This window comes from Crassostrea angulata, chromosome 2 (assembly GCF_025612915.1).
Source record: "Crassostrea angulata isolate pt1a10 chromosome 2, ASM2561291v2, whole genome shotgun sequence".
In the NCBI taxonomy this organism is placed as follows: domain Eukaryota; kingdom Metazoa; phylum Mollusca; class Bivalvia; order Ostreida; family Ostreidae; genus Magallana; species Magallana angulata.
This window is the reverse complement of record NC_069112.1, coordinates 29,592,282-29,615,300: the sequence shown is the minus strand read 5'-3', so window position 1 is coordinate 29,615,300 and position 23,019 is coordinate 29,592,282. Positions and strand designations below refer to the sequence as shown.

General features: G+C 34.5%; 1 pseudogene; it reads left to right on the top strand.

Annotated features, from left to right (window-relative positions):
- Window positions 1-23,019, top strand: part of LOC128174159 (receptor-type tyrosine-protein phosphatase kappa-like) — a 240,431-nt pseudogene that overhangs the window by 120,612 nt on the left and 96,800 nt on the right.

Genomic DNA, 23,019 nt, shown 5'->3' with positions numbered 1-23,019 from the left:
ACAAAAAAAAAATCCGAATGTGTTTAAGTACGACTTAGCAATTATTTTTGGTACGGACAATGATTTTCCTCGTGAGGCTAGATGTTCATGTTATCTATCATTCCTAAAAATTTCGGCTTCCTATCTTTGCTCGTTTTTGAGGAAATGTGTGGACAAGGAGTATTCGTCAAAAATGTGTCCTATATTTTGACCCCAGTTAGCTTCCTACTCGGAATTTCCGGACAATGATTTTCCTTGTGAGGCTAGATGTTTATGTTATCTATCATTCCTGAAAATTTCAGCTTCCTATTTTTGCTCGTTTTTGAGAAAATGTGTGGACAAGAAGTTTTTAAAAAATGACAAAATGGCGGATAAGTCCGAACCGGAAGTGGTTTTACAAAATAAAAAAAAGCGTATCAAGTTTAGATGATAATAAATCGATGCTGAAAATTTGACAAAAATCGGACCACCCATCTCCGAGAAATCTTCTGCACAAAAATTGTAAAGAAAAGAAAAAGAAAAAAAAAAGTGAAAAAGAAACATTACAATAATAGAAGGGTCTTCCGCTGAAGACGGAAGACCCTAATAATAATAAAAAGAAACAATAGAATAACAAGAGGGTCTTCCGTTGGAAACGGAAGACCCTAAAAAGAAACAATAGAATAACAAGAGGGTCTTCCGTTGGAAACGGAAGACCCTAACTAGAGCAAAGCTCGTTGCAAAGCAACGAGTGGGTCTTCCGTTAATGTCGGATGTAAAGCTGGAAGTTCCTGTAAGAAGCAGAGCTCTTTAACCAATAACAAGAGTAACTTAAATAAAAAGATGAAAAAAAAATCGAATTATTCCTGGTACGACTTAACAAAATCTGAATTATTTTAAGTACGACTTAACAAAATCCTTCCTGATTTCAAGAACAACTTAACAAAAAAATCCGAATGTGTTCAAGTACGACCTAACAATTATTTTGGAACGAGTTAACTTTATTTTGAACATTACGCTATTTTTTTTAAACCAAGGACGCGGAATCAAAATTTCCGGAAAAATAAATTTTTAAACCCCGATATGTCTGTAATGCATCGTTCGATTTAAAAACAGATTTCAGTTTTGAACTCAGCATGAAAATTACTGTAAGATAGGTATGTGAAATTTTTAAAATTGAAAAACATGAAAAAACAAAAAAATTGGTTTTGCTTCCGGTTTCGACCGGCAGTGTCCGAATTGAGTTTCCAGCCTTATGTCATAAGTAAAACGGTAGTTCTACCTATTCTGTAAATCTCATAGCTTTATCTTAAATCAAAAATAAGAAAAGCTCCGGACAAAATCACTTTTTAAAACCTGAAAAACGTCAATATCTGACGAATTTGATGACGTCATCAAATAATTTTTTAATATCATAGAGATCTTTTAGATACACATTAAATTTGTAAATTTCAAAACAATCGATGCAAGCGTTTTTGAAATATTTGAGTTGAAAAAAAATAAAAAGAATAATAATAATAAGAACTAGAGCAAAGCTCGTTGCAAAGCAACGAGTGGGTCTTCCGTTAATGTTGGAAGTAAAGCTGGAAGTTCCTGTAAGAAGCAAAGCTCTTAAACCAATAACAAAAGTAACTAAAATAAAAAGATGAGAAAAATCGAATATTCTTGGTACGACTTAACAAAATACGAATGATTTTAAGTAAGACTTAACAAAAACCTTTCCGATTTTAAGAACGACTTAACCAAAAAAAAATCCGAATGTGTTACAGTACGACTTAACAATTATTTATAGTACGAGTTAATTTTACTTTTAACATTACGCTATTTTTTAAACCAAGGCCGCGGAATCAAAATTTCCGGAAAAATCAATTTTTAAACCCCAATATCTCTGTAATGCATCGTCCGATTTTAAAACGGCTTTCAGTGTTAGATTCAGCTAAATAAGCTCTACAAAACACATATTCATTTTTGATTTGATCTGAAAATTCATTTTTTCGAAAAATTTGTTTCACTTCCGGTTTCGACCGGAAGTGACCGATTTTCATTTCGAGCCTTATTACAGAGGTAAATCGATCAAATCATAACCATTCAAAATTTCAAGCCTCTATCTTAAAGCGTTTTTGAGAAAAGTCCGGGACAAAATGACTTTTTGAAATTTTTAAGAATGACGTCACGTCCAAACGGAAGTGATGTTCTCTTTAAAACTTTTACATTTTTGAGAGACGCTAACTTGCAAAAATCTCTGAAAATTTCATTAAAATCGGTTTAAAACCTTTTGAGTTATGAGATAAAAAAGGAGTCAGAAGAAAAGAAAAAGAATAATAATAATAACTAGAGCAAAGCTCGTTGCAAAGCAACGAGTGGGTCTTCCGTTAATGTCGGAAGTAAAGCTGGAAGTTCCTGTAAGAAGCATAGCTCTTAAACCAATAACAAGAGTAACTAAAATAAAAAGATGAAAAATCGAATTATTCCTGGTACGACTTAACAAAATCCGAATGATTTTAAGAACGACTTAACAAACACCTTTCCGATTTCAAGAACAACTTAACAAAAAAAATCCGAATTGTTCAAGTACGACTTAACAATTATTTTTGGTACGAGTTAATATTACTTTGAACATTACGCTATTTTTTAAACCAAGGACGCGGAATCAAAATTTCCGGAAAAATCAATTTTTAAACCCCGATATCTCTGTAATGCATCGTCCGATTTTAAAACGGCTTTCAGTGTTTGATTCAGCTAATTAAGCTCTACAAAACACATATTCATTTTTCATTTGATCAGAAAATTCATTTTTTCGAAAAATTTGTTTCACTTCCGGTTTCGACCGGAAGTGACAGATTTTCATTTCCAGCCTTATTACAGAGGTAAATCGACCAAATCATCACCATTGAAATTTTCAAGCCTCTTTCTTAAAGCGTTTTTGAGAAAAATCCGGGACAAAATGACTTTTTGAAATTTTTAAAAATGACGTCACGTCAAAACGGAGGTGACGTTCTTTATAAAACTTTAACATTTTTGAGGGACGCCAACTTGCAAACATCTCTGAAAATTTCATCAAAATCGGTTAAAAACTTTTTGAGTTATGAAGCAAAAAAGGAGTCAGAAGAAAAGAAAAAGAATAATAACTAGAGCAAAGCTCGTTGCAAAGCAACGAGTGGGTCTTCCGTTAATGTCGGGAGTAAAGCTGGAAGTTCCTGTAAGAAGCATAGCTCTTAAACCAACAACAAGAGTTACGCAAATAAAAAGATGAAAAAATCAAATTATTCCTGGTACGACTTAACAAAATCCGAATGATTTTAAGAACGACTTAACAAACACCTTTCCGATTTCAAGAACAACTTAACAAAAAAAATCCGAATTGTTCAAGTACGACTTAACAATTATTTTTGGTACGAGTTAATATTACTTTGAACATTACGCTATTTTTTAAACCAAGGACGCGGAATCAAAATTTCCGGAAAAATCAATTTTTAAACCCCGATATCTCTGTAATGCATCGTCCGATTTTAAAACGGCTTTCAGTGTTTGATTCAGCTAATTAAGCTCTACAAAACACATATTCATTTTTCATTTGATCAGAAAATTCATTTTTTCGAAAAATTTGTTTCACTTCCGGTTTCGACCGGAAGTGACAGATTTTCATTTCCAGCCTTATTACAGAGGTAAATCGACCAAATCATCACCATTGAAATTTTCAAGCCTCTTTCTTAAAGCGTTTTTGAGAAAAATCCGGGACAAAATGACTTTTTGAAATTTTTAAAAATGACGTCACGTCAAAACGGAGGTGACGTTCTTTATAAAACTTTAACATTTTTGAGGGACGCCAACTTGCAAACATCTCTGAAAATTTCATCAAAATCGGTTAAAAACTTTTTGAGTTATGAAGCAAAAAAGGAGTCAGAAGAAAAGAAAAAGAATAATAACTAGAGCAAAGCTCGTTGCAAAGCAACGAGTGGGTCTTCCGTTAATGTCGGGAGTAAAGCTGGAAGTTCCTGTAAGAAGCAGAGCTCTTAAACCAACAACAAGAGTTACGCAAATAAAAAGATGAAAAAATCAAATTATTCCTGGTACGACTTAACAAAATACGAATGATTTTAAGTACGACTTAACAAAAACATTTCCGATTTCAAGAACGACTTAACAAAAAAAATCCGAATGTGTTCAAGTACGACTTAACAATTATTTTTGGTACGAGTTAATTTTACTTTGAACATGACGCTATTTTTTAAACCAAAGAAGCGGAATCAAAATTTCCGGAAAAATCAATTTTTAAACCCCGATATCTCTGTTATGCATTGTCCGATTTAAAAACGGCTTTCAGTGTTAGATTCAGCTTAATAAGCTCTACAAAACACATATTCGTTTTTGATTTGATCAGAAAATTCATTTTTTCGAAAAATTTGTTTCACTTCCGGTTTCGACCAGAAGTGACAGATTTTCATTTCGAGCCTTATTACAGAGGTAAATCGACCAAATCATAACAATTAAAAATTTCAAGCCTCTATCTTAAAGCGTTTTTGAGAAACGCCGCGGACAAAATGACTTTTTGAAAATTTTAAAAATGACGTTACGTAAAAACGGAAGAGACGTTGTCAAGAAAACTTTAACATCTTTGAGGGATAATAGTTTCACATTATCTCTGAAAATTTCATCAAAATCGGTTGGAAACTTTTTGAGTTATAAAGCCGAGAAGGAGTCAGAAAAAAAAAGAAAAAGTATAATAATAATAAAAAGAAACCGAAGAATAACAAGAGGGTCTTCCGTTGAAAACGGAAGACCCTAATAATAATAAAAAGAAACAATAGAATAACAAGAGGGTCTTCCGTTGGAAACGGAAGACCCTAACTAGATTCGATCTCGTTGCGAGCAACGAGTGGGTCTTCCGTTCGATTCTTGAATAGATTAGATCATACTTATCAATTCAAAGATAAAAACGTAGATCTAAGCGAAAAATAGTAAAAAAAAAAAATTGCGGCACTCGAGGCTTGAACCCGGGTCGCCTGGGCCATGTCCACGACTATATCGACTGAGCTACTCGGACTCTCGCTTCAGAACTTTGACGCTTAATTTCTTGAGAACGCCCTGATCGATTTTAAAACAAATTACATATTCTGAGACAGTGAGAGGGTCACTATAAGGTGTAAAAATTTCAAAGAAAAATATAAAAAAATAAAAAAGTCGAAAAATTCAATTTTTGAAATTTTCTTCCAAAAACGACAGGAAGTGACGGCGGACATTTTGGTGAGTGTGTTGCACCAGAAAAACGGTAGATCTGTCTTCTCTATAAATTTCAGCCCTATATCTTTTCTCGTTTTTGAGAAACGTTGCCGACAAAATTGACTTTTTAAAATCGTAAACGGACGATTACTTCCGACCGGAAGTGTATTTTCAGAAATGGATAAAAAACAATAAACTTAAGATAAAAACACGTTAATCATGAAAATTTGAATGAAATCTATCAAGCCATCTCTGAGAAATCGTCTGCACAAAATCGGTAAGAAAAAAAAAGAATAATAATAAGAACTAGACACGATCTCGTTGCGAGCAACGAGGAGGTCTTCCGTTCGATTTTTAGAATGAAATATGACATCATCGACTTTGATTTTCGACATGTTATGGAAAAGGAGTAGAGTACTAATGCTCTATTGTATTGTTTTTGTATAAGTTCTCTTGCTTTTTTAACCTATTCTGGCTTTAATAACCTTTTACAAAATGGCTCTCATTATAGGGCTATAGATAAAAGATTTTAGAGCTCTTTGATCCCCTAATTTAAGGGGCAAGTCCCTTTTTCTTGGATTCAAATGAAAGGACATTTAATTCTGAACACATTTTGTCGGCAAGTGTTTAGAAAATTTTTGGCCCCTAAAAACCCTTAATTACGTAACACATGATAAAATCATTACATTGCTTGAATATATAACTATAAGATAAACACATTTGCTTCTATAATATTTCACAAAATATTTCTCAGTAAAGGGCTACAGATTAAAGACTTTAGAGCCCTTTGGTCCCCTTTTATTAGGGGCCAGCCCGTTTTTCTTGATATGGAATGAAATGTCATTAAATTCTAAACAAATGTTGTTCAACAAGTGTTTAGAATTTCGTTACCGTTTTGGAGATATATGAGAAAGAAGGTTTTAGGGGCCGGTCCCTTATCTTCTTTTAGGGGCCGTTCAACGAAATTTTGACGGTTGCAATTTGTTGAGAACATCATTTTGAACAACTTTTCTTTTATACTGCATTACAAAATATTTTTCCTTTCTGAGATATGGGTGATCAAATTTTTTGACTTTTGGCCCCTAAAAACCCTTAATTACGTAACACAGGATTAAATCATTATATTGCTTGAATACAGAACTATAAGATAAACACATTTGCTTCTATAATATTTCACAAAATATCTCTCAGTAAAGGGCTACAGATTAAAGATTTTAGAGCCCTTTGGTCCCCTAATTTGAGGGGCCAGCCCCTTTTTCTTGATTTCAAATAAAAGGTCATTTAATTCTACACAAATTTTGTTCAACAAGTGTTTAGAATTTCGTTACCGTTTTGGAGATATATGAGAAAGAAGGTTTTAGGGGCCGGTCCCTTATCTTCTTTTAGGGGCCGTTCAACGAAATTTTGACGGTTGCATGTTGTTAAGTACATCATTTTGAACAACTTTTCCTATGTACTGCATTACAAAATATTTTTCCTTTGTGAGATATGGGTGATCGAAATTTTGGACTTTTGGCCCCTAAAAACCCTTAATTACGTAACACATTATAAAATCATTACATTGCTTGAATACATAACTGTGAGATAAACATATTTGCTTCTATAATCTATTACAAAATATCGCTTAGTGAAGAGCTATGGGTAAAAGACTTTAGAGCCTTCTAGGTCCCTAATTTTAGGGGCCAGCCCCTTTTTCCTGATATCAGCCAAAAGGTCTTGTAAATATGAGCCTTTTTTACATTACATGTTTTATTAAAATATTTTCCAGAAAAAAGATAAAGAGAGAAAAGCACAAAAATTTACGACGTTTTTTTAATGTCAATTTTCGAGCCCTAGCGAGCTTTGGCGCCAGAAGTGCTAAACTTACAAAACAACAACCATGCAAAACTTCAATCTTTGCTTTACCAACCGTAGAAATTTGAGTTTAATATCTCTTATACTTTAGGAGAACGACAGAAGACAAAATACCCATATAAAAATTAGAAAAATCTCAATATCTCAAAAACGGATGTGACGTCATCAACACAAAAAAAATTTAATCAGGTTCAGACCAATATCTATCGTATCTGAAACTTTCATTGAGATCGGCCGAGCCGTTTCTGAGAAATCGCGTGCACAAAAATAGGAAGAAAAAAAATAATAATAATAAGAAGAAGAATAGGGAAAAAGAAACAAAGCAATAACAATAAGGTCTTCCGTTTCCAACGGAAGACCTTAATAAAAAGAAACAATAGAATAACAAGAGGGTCTTCCGTTGGAAACGGAAGACCCTAATAAGAAAAAAAAAGAAACCGTAGAAAAACAAAAGGGTCTTCCGTTGGAAACGGAAGACCCTAACAATAGAATAACAAGAGGGTCTTCCGTTGGAAACGGAAGACCCTAATAATAATAATAGGGAAAAAGAAACCGAACGAAAACAATAAGGTCTTCCGTTGGAAACGGAAGACCTTAAAAACAATAGAATAACAAGAGGGTCTTCCGTTGAAAATAGAAGACCCTAATTATAAGGCTAGGTGGTCAACAAATAAACTGTCAGATCTTCCTAAAATGTACAGAATTTAATTGATACATTTAAGAAATAAACAACGTTATTCAGTGAACATGGCGTTATGAATAGCTATTGCTCTGTTGGCATATTGCAATTGCTCTGTTGGCATATTCCATGATGCGCGCTAGCGCATCATGGAAAATATGCCACCAGAGCAGTTGCTATTCATAACGCCATGTTCACTAAAAAATCGTTGTTTATTACTTATATTTGCATTTTACCACTCACAAATGCCCCGTATTAGCCTTGACCTTGACAGTTAGCTATTGCATCAAACATTCAGACTGTAATGTATTTTAATTCACATAGATTTGTTAACAGAATCAATGATATGTTATAATAGTAAATCTTTTAAAATGTTATTATAAGACATGTTTTAATATTAAATACATCAATTTTATGGAGTTGGAGAAAAACACAAGATGTATCGTATATTGGTTTAAATCTTTAACGTCATGGAAAAGTAAATGACGTCAGACCTTTATGACGTCATAGTATACAGACGGAGCAATTGCGATTATAGAAAAATAATTGCAGTTCCTCCCTATGGACTTACAGTGGGAAAGAACAATGCATATGCAAATATAAGATTATAAACTATGATTAGTAACATACATTGTTTGTATGTGAATAAATTCAGATTTATAAAAAACAATTTTAATATCTCAGCTAGGTCATAGAAAGTATGGACTTCAATTATTATAAAAGAATCAAACATTTGCCAAAACATCCCCTACCCCCCAGCATACTAGTAATATATTTGATGACAATAAATCCTAATCCATTAAGTTGCAAAGAGGCCTATGTAGAATTTAGTATTGCTAATTCAATATATTTGTTGTAGAATCAAGAAGGTCATCATGTAATACAGAAATCGAAGAGCTGACCATGAAAAACATTAAGCTGGACAACGAAAGACTGCAACTTGAAATCCTTAAATTGAAAAAAAAAACTAAAAAAATGTCAGAGGAATGTCCTTCATACAAATTAGAAAATTATACTATCATTTAAAAATTCCGTCTGAGTTTCAGGTTTCTGTTTCAGAGCCTAATCCAGAGCCATGAATTAAAGTACCAGTATTATAATGAAATGAAGAAATTGAATTGAATTCTAAAATATAAGTATTAATGAAATTAAGACAATTTGAGCTGTTATATTTAATAGCTATTATTTAAAAAGCTATTATACTATTGTATTTAAACTATTTAATTATTTAATAACTTATACTATTTATATTTAATTATTTATTAGAGTAATTATTTATTTAATAATTTATTATAATAATCTCTCTCTCTCTCTATCTCTCTCTCTCTGTCCAGATTAACTGATAATCTTTAACATACCCCACTCTCTCTCTCTCTCTCTCTCGCTCTGAACTGTCCTTTCATTTATCAGTCATAATAATTAAACAATTGATCATGAAACAAAAATTTTGGCAATACATTTCATTTCATGTAAAAGTGATGGATTTGAACGGTCCTTAAACAATCAAGGACGCCTGTGTTACTGATGAAGCAACCTTTGACGAAATTGTCGTCTGTGAACAGCAATGTTTATTTGTGTTTGAGTATGACTATGAGGATGCTACGAAGCATACTTAAAATATCTTGAGTATGTACTCTGTTGGAGTCTGGGTATTGAGTTTAATAAAGTTTTATAGCCTCAACATTTGAGTACGGGTATGATTTTGGAGTACGGAGTACGAGTTTGAGTTGGAGTTTGTACTCAAAAAAGTTTTATAACCTGGGGGCAAGGAGTTAAATATTTATCATAAATATTTATCTACAGAAAGTTATGTTTCTAGGAATTTGAACTCATACAATGCACATGGTTCACTTGAAGACTTTAAAGTGTTATAGAAGTTCATAGAATTTTCATTTCTTTAAATACTAATTTGGTTTAAAACAAACAGTAAAGGACTTCATTCTATATTCTTATTCGTCAATGTGACAGAAAATTAAATTTTAATGCTTTGGCATCCTTGTTATATATAATGTCATTTCCGAAAATATAGCCAATAAAACTTCATTATCTGGTCTTTATTTGTCATCATTTAAAAATGGAATGAAGAAAAAATTTTGTGATTAAATAAGGTTAATCATACTTAAACTAGCAAAAATCTAGGGTAAAAACTAAACTTTTTATTACATAAGAAACGTTGGTTCCCATTCATTTTAGACGAGTACTTTCAGACCTGCAATTAGTTATAAAACTCATCGAGAAAAGGAAACGGATTGGAATGTTTGCTTCAGAAAAGCCATAAAATATGTTTAATCTTTTTGAGAATCTCTGAAACACGAAGCGCCACGTTTGAAGAATTCGTCTAAATACCCCTCTCTCAAGTTGGTTTGCACTTATTTTTTAAGGATTAAATTCATATTTGAAACAAAAAGCGAACTTAAGAAAACATGTATGTGAATGCTTACCTCAAGTTAAAACATTAAGATGTTCGGGTTTTTTTTCCAATGAAATTCTCTGATATAAATCTGTACATGTACAAAATAGAAACATTTTTTTCTTTATGGCACGCGAAATCTGTCACGCTCTTTTGAATAACGTACAAAAGCCACTTCATCAAAAGCCATGAATTGTTATAGAGCTGACAGTTTTGTGATAATCATTACATAATTTTTACGTTAACAAAAAGAACAAGAGGCCAATTGGCCTTAACGGTCACCTGAGTAGCATATATCCAATTCACAAACTTGTCATGGAGTTTCATATATGCATCTAATTAATAAGGTTTCATACTGGAGTAGAAAAATTATAAATTTGTAATGACGACCACATTTAAAAAAGAACAGTGAAACCTATAATTTTGGTGAAAAACTAAAAGATCTGGCCTGGGAGGGCATAAAAGTTAGACGAGCTCACTTTTGATCTAAGTCTCACTTTTATCAAAGGAAGATCTAGTGGAAAATTGAGACTGAGATCGAAAGTGAGCTCGTCTAACTTTTATAGCCCCCAGGCCAGGTCTACAAAATCATGAATTCTGTATTCCTTTCAGGTGTGTGGGAGTAAAGAAGATAATTTTTTAACGTTATATGCATTAACATCTATACATCCATTTTGGCCCTGCCCTAGAGTCAAAACCCATCCTTGAGGGGACATGCAAATTAAAATTTCAGTAGAGGACTTCCTGGTAAACATTATTATTAGTCAGTTTTTGATACAGATGTGTGAGAATAGAGAAGAAGATTTTTAAACATTATATGCATTAAGACTACATGTATATTGCCCCCCCCCCCCTCATGTCCTTAACCCCTGACCCAGGGGCAATGAATTTTATAATTTAGGTAAAGGAAATTGTGGATATCAAAACCATGTTTTCAGTTTTTTGCCCACATGTGTGGGAGTAGAGATTTTTTAAGATTTAAAACATTTTTACTATATGGCCATATTGGCCCCACCCTAGAGCCTGAACATCTAACAAAGGGTCATGAATTTCAGAATATTAGTAGAGGCCCTCATGGTCATCATAACCATGTTTTCAGTTTTTTGCTCACATGTGTGGGAGTAGAGAAGAAGATTTTTTAAGATTTAAAACATTTTTACTATATGACCACATTGAACCCACCCTAGAGCCTGAACACCTCACAAATGGGTCAGGAATTTCACAATTTTGGTAGATGGCTTCATGGACATTATAACCATGCATTTAGTTTTTAACAAATATATATGATAGTAGAGGAGAAGATTTTCTAAGATTTAATACATGTTTACTATAATTTGGCCGTATTGGCCCCACCCTAGAGCCTGAACCCCTGACCGAGGGGTCATGGATTTCAAAATTAAGGTGGAGGGCTTCGTGGACATTATAACCATGCATTTAGTTTTTAACAAATATATATGGGAGTAGAGAAGAAGATTTTCTAAGATTTTATACATTTTTACTATTTGGTTATATTGGCCTCACCCTAGAGCCTGAACCCCTTACCCCGGGGGCATGAATTTCACAATTTAGGTTGAGACCTTCATGGACATCATTATCATGTATTTAGTTTTTAACAAATATATATGATAGTAGAGAAGAAGATTTTCTGAGATTTAATACATTTTTACTATTTGGCCATATTGGCCCCACCCTAGAGCCAGAACCCCTGACCCAGGGGCCATAAATTTCACAATTTGAATAGAGGGCTTCATGGACATCATAACCATGCAACCAGTTTTTTCCTCGCATGCGTGGGGGTAGAAAAGAAGATTTTTTAAAATTTGACTTTTTTTGCATATTTGGCCCCGCCCGTGGCACCCCAGGGGTGGTAGAGCCATGAATTTCACAGTTTAGATTCTTCTCGACATAGATATGCTTCACACCAAAAATGGTAACGATTGGCCTGGCAGTTTTCAAGAAGTTAAAAATGTAAAATTGTTAACGCACGATGACGGACAAAGACCAATTGGAAAAGGTCACTTGAGTGACTCAGGTGACCTAAAAATTGTCATGCTTGTGTTGCATAGTATAAGGTATTAGGTAAACGGAAGCATGATCATCGACTTATTTCAACAAGGAAGACATAACTTTTTATCTGCAATAGATAAACGTCCTGATCTAGATAACAAATTATCTATGTAAAATAACAATTCGTTTTAAAAACACTACTGTGATATGTGTTCTGTGTGTGTTGAGTGTTTGATCTGACGGGAATGGAATAGGAAATGAAGATCATTATACCTTGACGTAAAGTTTTTTATCTTTATTATTTTATACGTTTTAGTTAAAAGAAAAAAATAACAACAACATGAGTGTGATAGTGACATGGTGTTATTTAATGACATTTTCTACAGATTTTTTGACTCAGTTAATGTGTGCATATAAAATATTTGTATCAATCAATCTGGTACACGATTATTCTTAATATTTGAATGTCACAATAGACGTTTATATATTGTAAAAGTAGTGCCACATTTATTTACAAGAACATGTATACAATTGAATTTTAAAAATATATATATATATATAAATAGGTTAACACAGGAGGAAGAATAGTTTTGTCAAACTTTTCCTTGTTATTAATGACACTGGGTTTGTTTTTAAAATCCGACTTACAACATTGCTTGGTAAATATCAATTTGTAATATGTTTTCATGTGTATAATGTTTTTAAAGTTGTTTTTTTACTGTTAGATTAAACTATGCTATGTACTTTATTTTATCAATTCCCTTGTCATGACCAGGTTTAACAGCCATAGAACGTTCTTATGTCTGAGAAAAAAAATCCAACACGAATATTATCAGACTGGGTAATTCCCTAAACAATGTTTGGCATTTTTTTCAGAAGTAAAGATGCCTAGTAATATGTGCAAGATATGACACTGACAACATGTTTTTACGTCTTATTGATGGCCAACCCCTCGCCTTATAAAATTACAGTTATAACACTTAGAACATGTTCTGCAGGTTGAGCAATGGACATTTTCCTTATAGTCCATGACCTGGTGTTTTCTGTCTCAGTGACTATGCAAATGTAACCATTTTAATTTCTGTCAAAAGCTGAATTTGCCGAGGTTGATAACGTTGCGCGTTTGCTATGTTCAGCTCAATATTTATATTTGAAACTTGGAAAAACTGTTATTACACAGAACTTGTGCATTGCTTAATCAAAAGTGTTCCATATTCTTTTATAAATAATAAAGAAAAGGAAAAAAATGTGAGAAACTACACCAATAAAATACATTGATATAACACACTGTATGTTTACAGACGAATAAACACAACCGCTAGCAGTCAAGTTTATGATCTGATACTTCCGGGATCTTTAAAGGTAAAATAATGGAAGTTTAGAGTGTTTTACAGAAAAAAAGAAGATGTACAGGTATTTTCTTGTGACATGTTTTTATGTTTTAAAGGTTTTTTATTGTCTGTTAAGTGTAAAGTAGTAAATTATAACTAATAGTTTAACAAATATATTACGTGCGAAATGTAAATTTCAGTTCAGTTGTACAATGAAATTTAAACAGTATACATTTCGATAAAGAATACATTTTATTTTGTATTTACAGAAAAAAATGAGTAGTAATGTGAGACTGTTTATAGCCATTCCGTTTTCATTTTCCGTGGTTTGTGTGTGTACTTTGGGTAAGTGTTTTTTGTTAGATTGTATTCATTCTATATGTTGTGAACAAAACGATACAATGCATTGTACATTGTATTTACGAAATACGCATTTTTACTCGACACAATACATGTTTAAGAGTGTGATATTATAGATTTAAAAAATGAATTTAATAATTTTTTTTATTGATCGACGTATCAAAGGAAAAATTAACCGGAAAACTTCATTAATGCGCGTAGCCTTTCCTTTGATACTTCGATCGATAAAAAAAATATTACATTCAATTCTTCTTATTTTTTTTAACATTTTTAAATCATAAAATGCGAAGTGTCATTGATCTAAAATGTAAATATTGTAAATGAAGCAGCGTGTATGCATACAAACAACAAAAGTAACAATATTCAAAATGGATGCGATCTTACCTGATGCAGAGCTATTGAGCAGAATTTAATGGATTAAACACAAATAGAGAGTTGAAATTTGAACCGGCTGAACTGAAAACGGAAGGAAAATACATGCGATGGCCAGTGATATTTTTCACTGTGCAGCAGGATTCGTTAAAACTGGCTTTAATGCGAGTTACAGTACCTGGTCATAATACAGTACGCAAAATGGCCGCCGTAAAATAAAAACAAAAAACACAAATTTCCATTCTAGATTTTTCGGTTGTTTTAGAGTAACAAGTTTTGACAGTCACACGCATCCATACATAAGCGTCATAACTGACGTCACGTGCAATAAGGGTTCTGCTAGTCTATTTTTAAAAATACGTTATACAAAATGACTCCTAGAGGGAAAGACCTGTCAACAGAGAAAAAGCAGACGATTGTAAGTATGAGTCAAAATGGATAAGTAGCCGGAAATTTTCAGAGTTGATTGGAATTAGCCCGAATACTGTGCAGAAGGTGTTAAAACGTAATTCTGATAGAGGTTCAGTGGAAAACAAGGAAAGATCGGGAAGGAAGAGATTGGTGTCGGACGGGGGGGGGGGGGGGGGGGTCGTGTTTTGGAAAGATTGGTTAAAGGACAGGTGACACAATCACAAAAACATTGACCAACAAGTTGATTTGTGAGTGGGATACAATTTCTGCAAAATTTTCCTTACTACTCCCATCAGTTTCACAGCTATTGCTGAATTACTGAGCTGATAAGACGCGTGACCTCAATATGCATATCTGAAGCCTCCGAGATCGGAAACCTTCGGTGCGACGAAATAGCCGACACACTGCCCATTCGCTGTATCTTTGAACCATAGGGATTTCTGAATTGCTATTATCTAAAATCTGAAGTCATTAACTTTTGCTCATTGCTATTAAAAGTTTGAGAACCCAGTACATAAACAGAATTATTCTAAGCTTAGAAACCCCAAAATATATTAAATTGCAGTTTATTTTACATCAATGTAAGTTAAGAACAAACAAAAGTTGTGATTATTGTCAAGTCACAACAGAGAAGGCTGAAAATCTTATTTTTGAATTTGACAATGTCTAAAAATTATGATCAAAACTTTTTAGGATTATGCAATCTGAAATTATGTAGAAACATGTAATAATAGGTTTCTATTATATTATAATAACCTTAAGTTACAATTTTTGAATAATATTATATCTTATGTTGCACGGAGCATCAAAATGTGCCTTAAAATGTTCACAAATCTCAAGTTTGAACAATACAAATTGTAATTTCTTATTATATAAAGCACACTATTTTGCTTCTATGCATACGAAATTTGTACACCTCGGCCCCACCGTATAGCACATGCGCTTCATCAAACATACCATGGCCATTAAAAATAGTTGAAAATTGTAGATTTTACTGCAGTATTTACCAAAGGACTATATATGGTTTGAGCCTAAAATGGCCCCCTTAAATGAACATTGTCATTTTACTGTAATTCTTTGTTTTATTTGTACAAATATACATTTGAAGTTTTTTACATAATTTTTATTTTGATTTTAGTGCCCACAATTTAAAAATATGACATCATAAAGTTTACCTTTTCCCGCCATTTTCTCAATTTAAGCATAAGAAGGCTTGTTTTGAAGCAGTTTTTCTTTAAGGAAACATTGAGCGACTGCTTGAACAAACAAAATATTTTCATCAAAGATGTATCTCTCCAATACTTATAAGTGACAAAAAGTTCGTTCTTGTTCAAAGAGTCGCTCTATCTTTCCCATTCGAAAAAAGATAAGGAAAATGTCAATTTTTGACTGATTTTGACCGAATTATAAAAATAAGCGTCACTTCTGACGACATATACTGCCAGTGAGTGCATATAAATCAAATACATAGGTGAAAAACATATTTTATATCAACTCTTATATAAAATAACACAACAAATACATGTACCTGAATCAATTTAGAAATAGCGAATTATGGGGGCCAGATTTGACTAATATCATATATAGTTCTTTGAATGTGGCCAAACTTGAGTAACTCTTTGAAACTTTTAAAACTGGGAGATATTGCATAAATGCATCTGTCTGCAAAATTTCGTAGAGATACTCAAGGTGACCAATATGTATTTTACAAATTTCGAAAGTTTTAGTAATAGAAAATGAAACAGAACACTCTATTTTAGGGTAATTATTTGCTTAATTGTTATTGAAATAGCAGAAATTAATTAATAATTATAAAGCATTATTTGTGACTATTTACAAAATCATCATTTTATTGAATACTTGAAGAAGAAATGCATATAAACTGAACTTTAACATTTTTTATAAAGAAATTGTATACTGTGTATTCATGCGTACACCCTGCATCATCAATGACTTCATAGTTTGACGTTTGCGACGTCAGTTAAATCTGTACATGAAATCTTCAGTATTTTGCCATAAAAAATTACAAATAAAGGCTGCATTTTTTAAAAGCATTATTTCCATGTACCACGGTATTATTCAATTGCGGTAGAATATGAGATACATGAACATTGCTAACAAACAGAAAAAAAAATAATGGCAAAGTTAACGTTGTACGTACGTTGATGGCGACAAATAAGTAAATACTCTATACCTTATTTAATGTAGAATAGGCGATAATTGGCGAGTTTTTTTTTTCCTGTGTCAAACAATTTAAATGCATCAAACAAAAGGAAAGATGCCATAATTTTTTTTTAAAACTTGTTACACAAGTGTTTTTGAATACTGCGGGAGAAAGACAGTCGATATCACGTGTAAACATGTACATGTATGGTAAACTTAACTTAATCCGTCAAAAAACTTGATTATTCAATTCCCAAGTACAGCCGTAATTGAATACCCCGTCCCTTGCAATAAAAAAAAATCTTGCCAATGCACTCTTCTTTACGTTATCAGCAACCTGTTGATTCGTCGAGTGGTCAATGTATTTCCGGTGAACCGTTACATGTAGTTATACTCCTTTCTCAAAGATTGATTGTGTCCGTTTCGATAAAGACGACTTTTGGTATACACAGCTTAGAATACATTATCAGAATGTACGCTATATAGAAGTATAACCCTAATTGTGATCTCTTTGTTGATAATTCGTCCAATATGATAACAAAAAAAAATCACCCTAAGTGTGTGCACATCGGTGACTTTTGCCTATAAAATTTTCGATTGAAATTTTCTTTGATTATTTTATGCGTACTAAATCAATTTAAGTTTGTCTTGTATGGCATATAAAAAGGATTCAAAATGTCGGGCATTTTCCTTGAAAAAAAAACCAAATAAATTGATTTACAGCCGAGTTCATTACAAATCTATAATTATATTCTAACACAAATTCTTTTTGCTTGCTATGAATTCGGCTTTTCAAGACAATTTTCTGACGTTATCCATGTGCTACTGCTTGGCTTTGAAAAGTCAAATGTTTTATAAAAAGGTTCATTGAAACCTAACTTCGCTTCCAAATAGTGACCACACATTCTCTCTCTCTCTCTCTGAAATATGATCGTAATTCTCAAGACATTTACGGATGGTTTAACACTTATAACAATATCACTAGAAAAAATGAAATGTAAATGAATAGACGTTATGTGACGGCATTCACGAGGAAATGTTGGTGCATAAACACTTACAAGGGTGATTGGACCTGTGGTGGTATTAAGGCAAAGGGTAAGGAGTCGTTCTGATCCTTCGCCATCTGGTTCTACCGTACTCAGTAGGCTGTTTTTGACTGCAAAGCCTACATCGTGCTCTATTGGCTCATCAGAGTGTTTTTCCTTCCAGAAGAAGGTATAGTCCTTTTCCTTCAACGTACCAGAGTCTGCCAGCCTTGTTTCCTGAAGAGTAGCGATATCTACGCTTTGTCGAAGGAGTTCGTTGTTTATGACTGCTGTCTTGCGCGTGTCGTCAATATCCTGCATGTCGTTGGAAAGTCCCGTCAACATTGTCCGGACATTCAAGCTTCCCAGTTTAAGTGCTTGTCTCTTTCTTAATGTATTTTTGTTGCTTGTTGCGTATATTACAGTCTACAGTTCGGAGCATTCCTAATCTCCATGCACGCCATGAGGAGAGCAGACTGTGGCGGGACAGTACCTTAATGACTGGGGACTGCCCAGCTTGAGGCGGGCGGTAACTGTCCAGTGAGACACGAAGGTCTCTCCCACCGTCGAGAACAACCCCTGGCGCCAAAGCTTTACGTCAATCTAGCTGCGGCTTATAACCGGTAACTGCTGCTCTCCGTGCTGTGTCCACACTAAACGTGAAGCTGGAGTTTCCTCTCCAGATGGAAGGATACAAGCCAGGGCGGTAAATATGGAGGACAGGCTGTTGCCCATGCAGCAGGTCCCCCCTCTCCACATCACCAGTAGAACCAAAGGAGCAACAGGTTGCTACTGTTTGGCACTAGTGCCGTCGCAGGAGTTGCCAGTGAAGCGTTCGTGATAGCGCTGGACTGCCTTAGGGACTTCATCTCCGAATTTTCCTCGAGGTTTACTCCTGCAGCCTTTTCCAGTATTGGATATTGCCGCAGGACAGCGGAGGTTTGTGATCAGGGTTTTCCTTCCCCTAGATGAACTGCAATCCCAGGCTGACGAGTATCATCTCCTCGAGGTAGCCTTCTCCTGTTGTTCAGTTTCTAGCCCTATAGAACTGATTATGCTGATAAGAGAAGGGGCATGGACAAGTCACTGGTGTCTTGCTTGAACTATGCACTTACTACAACCTGTGCATAACTAACTCGTTCTTTATGACCAAACCTCAGCACAAAGTGTCTTGGAGACACCCCCGATCAAAACACTGGCACCAACTAGACCTCATCATAGTCAGACGTTCTTCTATAAAGTGTGTTCTACAAACGCGTTCCTATCATAGCGCTGATTGCGATACTGAACACTCTTTAGTGTGCTGTAAAATCAGGATGCAACCAAAAAAATTCCACTGTTCATGGAAACAGGGCATTCCTCGCATCAACGTCAGCAACATGTCGCAACCAAACTCACTCAGAAGTTTACAGAAACCTTTGAGCAGGAACTGGAGTTCATACAAAAAGGGACCTCAACCGAAGAAAGGTGGGGAACCTTGAGGGACATCATACATAGCACTGCCATGGAAGCCTTTGGTAAAAGAACAACAAAGACAAGAGACTGGTTCGAGGCAAAGTCCTCTGTGATGATTCCTGGCATAGAATCCAAACGTATAGCTTTGGCGGAATACAAAAGAACACCAAGTCAGAAGAACCTTCTGTCGTTAAGAGCTGCCAGAGGCAAAGTCCAGCGGATGCGCGGGTATGATAAGGCAACTCACAGCGATCAAATTCCTCTGATCGATATGACGTCACAATAAGCAGCATGATGTCATATTTTACTCAGAAACGTGTCGATTTTAACTGTATCTCTGGTTTAAATTATATAAACTACAGACATAAAATATCACTAGAAACTCTTCTAACTGAATATACCTTTGATTTATCTCTATTAGGTATAATTATAATTGATGACGTCACAAGCATGTTTAATAGAGAAGATCATGTCGGGAGACAAATCATCGGAATGCAGTGTAAACAATGGCGAAATAAGACTTATTTAATACAGATACTTAAGATTTAGATGAGTGTCAGTTAGAATATAATCAGGATAATACAGGCATGGATATTTTGTTTAATCCGCTAGTGTTATTAGGTAAGCGGATCGACATTTATATGGCTTGACCAGCCTTTCCTCTGTCAGTGTGTACATAAAATGGCAAAAGTGTAACACTACCCCGGATATTAGGAAAGATGATTTTGGTAAATATCAACGGTATATGACCTAAATTACCTGAAAAGTGCTGCTAGAATCGTGTGCTTTGTTGTTTTAAACGAAAAATACGTAGTATTTTCAATGAAATTTTAGAAGTTGAGAGGGTTTCCGATAAATATTTATAATATTTATTTTATGCGATGTACAATAGGATTCTAGCAGTAATACTAATAAACATGAACTAATTGCCAATCGAATTATTGTAGCAAACATACAAATGAACTTTGGGGTAGTGTTACACTTTTTGATTTTTTGTTAAGGTAAAAAAGTGATCTATTTTTAACTGTCACGTGATACCATGGCACGGCATCTTCAAAGATTGAGTGGATTCCGAAGTAGAAAAGTAATATCTTGGTGAACTCTTTCACTTGGTATTAATATCCCGCGCTGTTTTCATAAAAATAAACTTTTTTTAAATTGATCATAATTTTGACGGTCATTAAACTCGGAGTTGCCTTAACCTACCCGCGTGGCTAGACTATGTGCAAATGAATACTGGCAAGAACTTAGCGAGACCATCCAGAAAGCCGCTATATCTGGTAACGCAAGAGGCAGGTACGATGGTATTACAAGAGCCATAGGACCAAATCAGTGCAAAACAGCCCCCCTTAAGTCATCATCTGGCGTAGTACTCTCAGACAAAAACCAACAAATGGAGAGATGGGTTGAACACTACACATACCTGTACCCTACTCGGAACACTGTGACTGTCTTAGTCCTGGACGCCATTGAGTGCCTGCCAACCATGGATGAACTTGATGTAGAACCAACATTAGAAGAACTAAGTAAGTCTATTGACAACCTGGCCTCAGGAAAAGCTCATGGTGACGATGGAATCCCTCCAGACTTGCTTAAACAGTGCAAGAGCTCCTTGTTGTCACCCCTACATAAGGTTCTATGTGAGTGCTGGGAAGATGGAAGCGTACCACAAGACATGAGGGATGCAAAGATCATCACCCTCTACAAACACAAGGGAGAAATAGACTGCAACAACTATAGAGGCATATCCCTCTTCAGCATTGTCGGTAAAGTGTTTGCTCGAGTGATCTTGATTAGATTGCAGAAGCTTGCTGATCGTGTAAACCCAGAGTCACAGTGCGGCTTTCGCTGAAAGAGGTCTACGATCGACATGATCTTCTCTCTTAGGCAGCTTCCAGAAAAATGCAGAGAACAACAGATGCCGCCCTACATCTCCTTTATTGACCTGACCAAAGCGTTTGACCTAGTCAGTAGAGATGAACTCTACAAGATCCTCCCAAAAATTGGATGCCCTCCAAAACTACTGAGCCTAGTGACATCATTCCACGTGGATATGAAGGGGACAGTACAGTTCAACGGTAGTTCCTCTGAGCCATTCAGCATCAATAGCGGTGTCAAACAAGGCTATGTCCTCGCCCACGCTGTTTGGTATCTTTTTTGCCATGCTCCTCAAACATGAATTTGGTGCATCGACTGAAGGAATCTACCTATGTATCAGGTCAAATGGTAACCTGTTCAACCTCTCTCGCTTTAACTTAAGTCCGCGATAGACTCATCCGGGACATGTTATTTGCCGACGATGCAGCAGTTTGTCACCCACACCCAGGAAGAACTGCAAACGTTGATGAACCGCTTTTCAATGGCCTGTGGGGATTTTGGCTTGACTATTAGCCTAAAGAAAACAAACGTTCTAAGCCATATTATCATTATAAACCTGTATACCAAATTTCATTTCAAGATATTCATCCTCTGCGAAGAAAATGAGCGGACACTGCAAAAAACTAGAATTTTTCTACGTCCAAGGGCCATAACTCTGTCGAAAATTGCTCGATCGTACCCAATATCGAACTTGACCTAGATATTGTCATGATAAACCTGTATATCAAATTTCATTTCAATATATTCATCCTCTGCGAAGAAAATGAGCGGAAACTGCAAACAAGTATTCCTTTTAAAGGAATGACCGGCAATGATAATATATTGATAGCAAGAAGCAATCAACATGATCAGTTTGATGTAAAATAATTTAAAAAATACTGTATTTTTATAAAAATATAGAATATTTTTTATCTGTACACCATAAATTCATCATTATAAACCGTCAACAAATTTTAAGTTTGAAATAAATTTGGGGAAAGCCGTTCGTAAACTCCTTGTCTAGTTATATATTTTTAACGTAATTATTAAATGTAAATGTATCTTCTTCTTCTTCAGAATACTGAGTAGGGCTCTAAAAGAGCATTAACACGAATACAAAGAAAGAGTTGTATTTAAATTATTTAATGCGACTGAAAAACATTGAATGCCATCATAACTTGCTTTTGAGGTCGCATTATAACGTAACCTTGTTTATAAATCAAGCCGTCTTCCTAGCTACTATTATGCAACATCAATAGATCGAGGTCAGTTCATGGATCATCTTCTTATAATTGAGGTCAGTTCATCGAGGCCAACTGCATTACTAAATGAACCTTTCGATCGAAATTCTTACGCGTGAGACAAAATGTGCATTCTTGAATTAACAGGTCGAACTGTATTTTATGTATGTTTGCATCTGTTAAGGTAAATGAATTGAAATAAAACTGAGTAAAATGTTATATAAATACTAAGCCAAACTTCAAGTTTTTATAAGAACTACTTATGCAAGCGGAATGTGTGCGCACGTGGAAGCATTTGCCGAATGCCTCATGTGGACACAATAGTGATCGGATTCGGCCGATCACAAAAACTAGAATTTTTCTACGTCCAAGGGCCATAACTCTATCGAAAATTGCCCGATGGTACCCAATATCGAACTTGACCTAGATATTATCATGATAGACCTGTATGCTAAATTTCATTTCAATATGTTTATCCTCTGCGGAAACCGATGGATGACCGACCGACAGACAGCAGCAAAGCAATATGGTACCAGGTATTCGAAGGGGGGCATAGGAATAGACTCGAATTTTTGGGCTTTACTACCGAGAAATTCGAAGAGTACTGTCTTTTGTTTTATATATTTTAAACATCATTGGTACTTTGGTACTTGAAGATTACCAATTAGTTTTTTTT